At 50.3% G+C, this 8,656-nt stretch overlaps 1 pseudogene; it reads left to right on the plus strand.

Annotated features, from left to right (window-relative positions):
• LOC123129594 (uncharacterized) overlaps positions 1 to 7,928 on the plus strand; it is an 80,472-nt pseudogene extending 72,544 nt beyond the window's left edge.
• The last annotated feature ends 728 nt before the right edge of the window (positions 7,929 to 8,656 follow it).

Here is an 8,656-nt window from a genome sequence, read left to right on the forward strand (position 1 = left end):
ATGCTGAGACGCACAGTACTTGAAGGATTTATAATAGAGTAGCAATCACACACTTATTACAATGAGTGTCTCAAAAGAGAACTTATTACAAATAATATGGCTTAAGGCCATCTAATTACGATAACAGCGGAAGGCTTGAAAGATAAGTGAGTCCATCAACTCCAACGGCATCAGTGAGTATAGAACCGCGACCTAAAGGCACCCTACTCGTCGTCTGAAAAGTTTGCAACATGAACGTTGCAGCCCGAAAACGGGTCAGCACATGGAATATGCTGGCAAAGTAACACATAGAGAGTAATGAACAGAAATAGGCTATACTACATGCTTATATGGCTGGTGGAAAGCTCTATGGTTACAGTTTTGCGTAAAGCCAGTTTTTCCCTACTACAAAGGAATAAATTTTATTTAACTATCATGGTGGTTGTTAAACATTGAGAGTGTAGACACCCTCTGAATCCCAATTAAACATCATCATTAAAACCCAACAAAATTAATTAAAGTCACATGATGAGATTCACATGATAATCCAAGTACCAGATACTCAAGACGTCCATAACCGGGGACATGGCTAATCATGATTAGTTTATACACTCTGCAGAGGTTTGCGCACTTTTCCCCACAAGACTCGATCTCCTCCGTTGGGATTCTTGCACTACATGGTGTTTGAGAAACGAATGACCGAGACATAGTCTTTCAGAAGCGCTAGCACCTTATGATCGGGTAGACCATTACACCTACTTTCCCCTACATTTGCTAGTCTACCACTGTAAGAGTTCACCTGACTTAATGAACTATGCTAGAGCCCATAGTAGCTTGTGGCTGCACACGGAAGTTTCTAGTATGAATAATCTCATGATCCCTTTGAGCCTGGGTGGCGGTCCATAAAGAAAAACGGGCAATCACTAGAATACCCAGGTGCCTCAATCCACCCACATGTGTATTAAAGTTGCCACCTTAAATAAACCATTAATTAACAATCTCACATCTGTCATGGATACACTCACCCAATCCACGTCTACAAGCATAGCATGGCAATATAAGAAAACGTAGAAGTAACTCCCAAGGGTTTGATAATAAAACAGGTAATAGGTACTACCTCATCTACTTTCCCAAAACCCACAATTTAATTAGATCGCAATGTTTGAGGATTGATCTAATGCAATAAAATTGGGTAGTAAGATGGTATGATCATAGTGTTACTTGCCTTGCTGATGATCCGTGAAACCTAGAGATTCGAAGTAGCAAGCGGCGCACTCCGGGTACTCTATCGCAAACAAACAAGAACACAATAAGTACTCATCTAAAGCACATGTAAAACATGAATAAGAGATCTAACCAGAAAGTTCAACTTAAGAACTCCGGTTTGCAAAAAGAAACAAATCGAACGAAACAATGAAAGTCAAACAGCGAAAGAAACAAGCTTCCTTTACTAATCTGGATCTAAGTAAAATTTTACGGAAGAAAAAACTTATTTGAGTTGGTTAAATGGAAAGAGGGTTTCGAGACGAAACTCTAGGCGCATGAATTGCCTGATTCCGATAAACAAGTAAAAAGTTAAACTAAAACGAAAATCGGATCAGAAATCGCGATTAGAAATAATCGTGGAAAATCTGAGAAAAAGAAAAAAAGACGAACGGGCTAACGAACAAACGTTCGCTGTCTGCGGCTAAACGACGAAAACCGTTCGTTAAAACGAATGTACGGACGAACGTCCGCTAAATAAACTAAACCGGGAAAAAAAATAAACCGGTCTAAAAAAAGAAAACAACCACGGTTTTAATAAAAAAACCCTGGCGGTTAACCGGTGAAGACCGGCGGCGGCGGCGGCGAACTCCAGCGAGGCGGCGGCGGTCGGCGGCGAGGCGACGGCGGCGGCGCGCGGCGGGCAGTAGCGTCGGCGGCGGTGGCATGGGGCGGCGGCATCTAGTGTTAGGGCGGGGCTGGGCGGCTCGGGGCTGGGCTCCCCCAGCTTACAAAGGCCGGGCGGGATAGAGTCCGGGTCGGGTATGGCCCGCCTAGGCGTGTTCGTTTTTCTAAAATAGTTTCACGCAGAAAAACAAATAAAAGTAATACTAAACGGACTCCAAAAATCCCGAAATAAATTTTCCCCGACTTCTAAAATCAAGCCGGATAAGGTGAACATTTATTTGGGGCTTAAATGCAATTTTGAAAAACGCGCATTTTTCCTAAATTCAAATAAAACAGCGAAAAACTCCAAAAAATAAAATCTTATTTGATTTTTTTTTAAATCCTCAATATTCCTTTAATTTGGGAAAGTCATTTTATTCCCTCTCACTTACTTTTATAATTGGAATTATTGAAGATAAAATAATTAAATCAAATGATCCTATTTTCAAAATTTAAGAAGACCCCATTGCGATGCAAGCTGCCGGAGCCCGCATTGATAAGGTGCTTGTGAATTACTTTCCATTGGCTCTTAAACCCAACGCCATGTCATGGTTGATGCACTTGCCGTAGACTCTATTTCCTCCTGGTCGGATTTGTGCCATGAGTTTGTGGGCGCCTTTACTGGAGGCCACCAAGCCGATGGCCAAGCGAGCGACCTGCACGTCATTCCCCAGAAGGGAGGTGAGAGTCTCCGCAAGTATATACAGAGGTTCAGCCGGATATAGTATAATATCCCTGATGTTCACCCTGCCGCCATCATCAGCGCGTTCCATCAGAATGTGCGTAACCGCAAGATGCGCAAAGAGCTGGCAATGAACAAGGTGAAAGATGTAGCAGAACTCTATGTTCTTGCTGACAGATGTGCCCGGGCTGAAGAGGGAAGGAAGTACCCCGGCGAAGACATCGGCGTGGAAACCGACTCCTCAGATGAAGATACTGCCGCCCCGGCGAAGAAGGGCCGGCGCCACAACAGGAAGCGCAAAGGTAAAGCCGTGCTTGCCGTCGAGGGATCTGATGACACCGGCTCCACCAAGAAAACCAAGGCAGATGACCCCGGCAAGGAAATTGCCGGATGTGTCGCCTGCCGGGCCTTGGCGGTTGCCGAGAAGCCAGGAAACTCAGACAAGCGATACTGCAAGATCCATCGCACCAAAGGCCATGCTCTCCAAGACTGCCGACAGGTTGAGCTCCTCGCTGAGAAGCAGAGGGCTGAATATGAGAGTCGGGACAAGGAGAAGGGCCAAGACGGTGCTAAGGGGTCCGACAAGAAGCGTGACGGCCAGGCGGGCCGTCGCGGCAAGGATAAACAACAGGAGAGGCCCATCCGGGGCCATGACAAAACGCCAGAAGACGACGATCACGAAGAGGACGATGAATCCGGTGACCAAGAGTTTCAGAAAGCTACAGAGGCCATGTGCATCGACGGCGGCACCTCGCTGCATACTTCTCATCGCCAGCTTAAATAGTGGGCGTGAGAGATTACAGTGGCAGAGCCGTCGTTTGATGCCGAAAGGCCGCTGAAGTGGTCCAACACACCTATCATTTTTGACACTGAGGATCACCCTGATCGCACTACTGCGGTCGGGTGCTTGCCATTGTTGGTTTCACCAACAATACACAACCTCAAGGTGACAAAGATGCTAGTCGATGGCAGGGCCGGTCTAAACTTGATCTCGTCTGCCGTGATCGAGAAACTGCAGATTCCTGATGGAGACCTCGAAGAGATGGGCACGTTTCAGGGGGTCAACCCGGGAAGAAGCCAACCTAAGGGAAAGGTCACGTTGCCCATGACATTTGGAAGCGATCTGAACTACAGGACGGAGAGGATCGTGTTTGATGTTGCCAAGATCCCCTTGCCCTACTACGGGATCCTTGGCCGCCCGGTGCTGGCCAAGTTCATGGCGGCGTCACACTACGCCTAAAACACCCTGAAGATGCCAGGACCTGTGACGATCATCACCATCCCCTCCGATAAGAAAGATGCACTGATTTGCACTGACCAACTATACCAGCAAGCAGTTGTAGCAGCTGCCTCCACTAGGGCACTTGCTCCTGCCACTGGGACCCCGAGAGGGAAGAAGAAGAAGAAGACCGGTGAGACCTCGGACACCCACTCCGGCAAGTGCACCTCTCCAGAGTGTAGCGCTCCCGTCGAGGACGTGCCAGAGAGCTCCACCGGCGGAAAGAAGAAGCCAAGGGCCATACCGCCGGGAACCAAGAAGGTTTCCGTCAATGAGGACGGCACGGGAGGGGCTTTCACCATAAGCTCCACCCTTCACGACAAATAGGAAGACGCGCTCGTCACCTTCCTGCGGGCGAATGTCGGTGTGTTTGCATGGCAAGCTTCCGACATCCCCGGCGTTCCCAGGGAAGTGATTGAGCACCACCTTGCTGTCTGTCCTCATGCGCGGCCCGTCAAGCAGAAGGTCAGAAAGCAAGCTTTGGAACAACAAAAGTTCATCACAGAGGAGATCCGAAAACTGGAAGCAGCGGGTTAGGTAAGAGGAGTGCTCCATCCAACGTGGTTGGCCAACTGGTCGTAGTGCGCAAGGCTAATGGGAAGTGGAGGCTGTGTATTGATTACACAGATATCAATAAGGCTTGTCCTAAGGACCCCTTCCCGTTGTCGCGCATCGACTAGATTGTTGACTCCACCGCTGGGTGTGATCTGTTGTCATTCCTCGATGCTTACTCCGGCTACCACCAGATCTTCATGACAAGAGAAGACGAAGAGAAAACAACATTCATCACCCCATGTGGTACGTATTGTTTCATGCGGATGCCTTTCGGGCTGAAGAGTGCTGGTTCGACGTTTGCAAGGGCGGTCCAGATTGGTTTTGAACCCCATCTCCATAGAAATATGGAAGCTTATATGGATGACATAGTGGTCAAAACCAAGGACAGAGCAACCCTCATACCGGATTTGCAAGAAACATTTGCAAACCTGCACAAGATCAATCTCAAGCTGAACCCTGAGAAGTGCGTCTTTGGCGTCCCGTTTGGCAAGCTTCTCGGGTTCTTTGTGTCACAGCGTGGGATAGAGGCCAATCCGGACAAGATCAAAGCTATAGAGCAGATTGAAGCACCCAAGCGAATCAAGGATGTGCGTCGGCTTGCTGGTTGCGTCGCTGCCATGGGCAGATTCATTTCCAAGTCTACCGAGCGCGCCCTTCCCTTTTTCAATATCCTGAAAAAGGTGGGCCCGATGGAGTGGACGCCAGAAGCCAAAGCAGCATTGCAAGATTTGAAGAAGTACCTCTCCTCCGCGCCAATACTAGTTGTGCCTAGGCCACAGGAGCCATTGCTGCTGTACCTGGCGGCAACGAACCAGGTGGTCAGCGCCGCGCTAGTGGCGCAGAGAGAGGTTGACGACGAGGTAATGGCAGCGACAAAGCCCGACACCACCAATGTAGAGACGACACAGCCAGTTGAAGTGCCGCCGAAGAAGAAAATGATGCAGCACCCAGTCTACTTTGTTAGTTCCCTCCTACAGGGAGCTGGATCAAGGTACTCCGGCATGCAGAAACTGCTCTTCGGCCTTCTTATGGCCTCGAGGAAGCTGCGTCACTACTTCCAGGCACACAAGATCACTATCGTCACTCGCCTCCCTCTGCAACGGATATTGCACAATCCAAATGCAACGGGAAGAATTGTGGAATGGGAACTGGAGCTGTCCAGCTTTGGCCTCAAGTTTGAAAGTACTTCGACGATTAAGAGCCAAGTCCTGGCGGAGTTCATTCCAGAATGGAACGCAATGCCTGATGAAGAAGCCCAAGAGACTGCTCTCCCCGGCAAGGAGGCAAGTTGCAGTTGGATCATGTACTTTGATGGAGCTTTCTCCTTACACGGCGCCGGGGCTGGTGTACTGCTTGTCGCACCCACCGGAGAGCACCTCAAGTACGTGATCCAGATGCACTTCCCCAAGGAGGTGTCAACAAACAATATGGCAGAGCACGAAGGGCTGCTTGCCGGTCTTAGGATCACGGCGGACCTCGGAATCAAGAAGCTCATCGTCAGGGTCGACTCGCAGCTCATCGTCAAGCAAGTCAACAAGGACTACCAGAGCCCGTTGATGAAGGCCTACGTCGATGAAGTGAGAAAGCTGGAAGAGCATTTCGACGGTATATAGGCTGAATACATTCCCCGAGGGGAGAACGATATCGCCGATTACCTGTCAAAACACGATGCCCTCAAGCTACCTGTGGAACCAGGTACCTTTGTGCTCAAGCTAACTCAGCCATCCGTTGATCCATCAATAGAGCAGAATAAGAGGAGGAAATTAGGACCCGGCAAGTACTTTCCCGCCGAGCTCACCGGAGCCGCCGGCAAGGATGTTCCCGGGGACACTGAGCCCGCCACGGGACAGCTAGCTCTGGCGGAGCGTCAAGCTCTTGCCGTCGAGACAGCCGCTCCTATAGCGGAGGAAATGCCTTTATTCCTCGCCGTCGAGCCCCAGGTTCCAGCGTGGGCGCAACATACCGTCTGATTCCTCCAAACAGGGGAACTTCTTGAAGAGCAGGAAGAAGCGGAAAAGTAGCCCGTCGCTCTACCATGTACCAGTTTGTCGATGACGTCCTGTATAGAAATAGGTCGAACGGTGTGAAATTGAAGTGTATCCCTCGGGAGGAAGGACTGGAGCTGTTGGCGGAGATACACAGAGGCATATGTGGATCCCACATCGGGTCAAGGGCCCTTGCCGGCAAGGCATTTCGGCAAGGCTTCTTCTAGCCCACCGCCCTCCAGGATGCGACGACAATAGTCACCAGGTGTGAAGCGTGTCAGTTCCATTCAAAGAAGCTTCATCATCCAACTCAAGCCCTTCAAACCATTCCTCTCTCCTGGCCCTTCTCGGTCTAGGGGCTCGACATACTGGGCCCTTTCCCCCACGCTGTCGGGGGTTTGAGTACTTGTACGTTGCAATCGACAAGTTCACAAAGTGGCCGGAGGTGGAGGCAGTGAGGAAGGTCACAGCTCAGTCAGCCATCAAGTTCTTCAAGGGACTAGTGTGTCGTTTTGGTGTACCCAACAGGGTCATCACCGACAACGACACACAGTTCACAAGCCGGACCTTCATGCAATATATCCAAGACCTCGGCAGCAAAGTCTGTTTCGCTTCCGTTGCTCACCCACGAAGCAATGGTCAAGCTGAGAGGGCAAACGCTAAAGTTTTGCCAGGCTGAAGGACCAAGACCTTTGACAGGCTGCACAAGAGTGGAAGGCGCTGGATTGATGAGTTGCCGACGGTTCTTTGGTCGATCAGGATGACACCAAATTGAGCCACCGGCCAGACACCCTTTGCCCTAGTATACGGGGCAGAAGCAGTTCTCCCCACTGAACTCATATACGGGTCACCTCGAGTGCTTGCTTATGATGAGCTTGACCAAGAGCAACTGCGGCAAGATGATGCAATGCTCCTTGAGGAAGATCGTCTTCGGGCGGCTGTGAGAGCAGCACGCTACCAGCAAGCCTTGCGCCGCTACCATAGCCTCAAGGTTCATTCCCAAAGCCTTGAGGAAGGCGACCTTGTCCTTCGGCGCATTCAATCGGCCAAGAATTCCAACAAGTTGACGCCAAAGTGGGAAGGCCCTTATCGGGTAATACGAGTCACCAGGCCCGGCCGAGTCCGCCTGGAGACCGAAGATGCCGTTCTGGTGAGTAACTCCTAGAAGATTGAGCATCTTCGCAAGTTTTACCCGTGAGGCGCGGCTTGCCGGGCCCCCCGGCAAGCCACCTTTTGTACAAGCATTGCCGATGATGCATGTAACCCTTTCTACAAAGCCAGGCGCAGACCCTGAGCATAAATAAATGAAGCGCTGGCGCCCTAAGTTATAGCATGCATGCTAGGTCGAGTCTCGTCCTTGGTTCGGGTTGATAGTGCTTAGCAGTGACTAACCCCTAGCTTAGAGGTCGAGTGTGCATCTCTTTATCGTTCTTTCGTCTTCTTTGGTTCGCAGGACTCACAGATATCCTTGCCGGATCACTTGAGGATGAAAAGAGAAGAGGGACAGACCAGCATTTAGACCTCGGCAAGCCAGTATTGCCGGGGGCTGTAAGAGCAAAGATTCACCCACGGCAAACCATAGTTGCCGGGGGCTACAGCTTCAGATAAGTTCTTCATCCCTTATCATGCATTCCCTTATGGACTGAGGTATGTGAAACCTCGTTTTTTCCTAAAGCTACCATGCTCCCCTAACTCTAGGCCCTAGGGATCGTTCCTGGGGCCAGGTTTGGTCGTAGTCGCGGCAGCGAGAGGATGAAACAAGGAGCCTGAACCCACCTCATCCCTGCCTCCGCCAAATGTGTGAGAAAGGTCGAGCGAAGTGGGGTGATGGCAAGGCCTGTTGCCGGGCAAGAAAATGTTTATCTTAAAGATATCAAGGATTTACTCCTTGTTGTGGGTTCTACCCACAAACAAATGACCCGGCAAGCATCCCTTTTTCATTAGAAACATTCCACTCAGGTACAGTCCATAGGGAATGAAAAACATGAATGATGGGATTACATGTTTTAAATTCAGCTAAGGCCCGAAGGCTTACAAACTAAAAAGAGATAAGGTGCCCATGATCCCTTTCTTGTCCCTCTCCTCAGGAGGCAGGTCAAGGAGGCGAAAAGGGCAAAAGGGGCGCCTAGGCGAGCTACGGGTGGCTGGAGGCACCAAGAGAACATCTCAGTGGCCGTCCGAAGGCTGGATGGTGATGGCAGCGCCGGAAGCAGAGCTCGAAGACGAGGCGGCAGGACGTCAGCACGC

Source organism: Triticum aestivum, chromosome 6A, assembly GCF_018294505.1.
Source record: "Triticum aestivum cultivar Chinese Spring chromosome 6A, IWGSC CS RefSeq v2.1, whole genome shotgun sequence".
Classification (NCBI taxonomy): Eukaryota; Viridiplantae; Streptophyta; class Magnoliopsida; order Poales; family Poaceae; genus Triticum; species Triticum aestivum.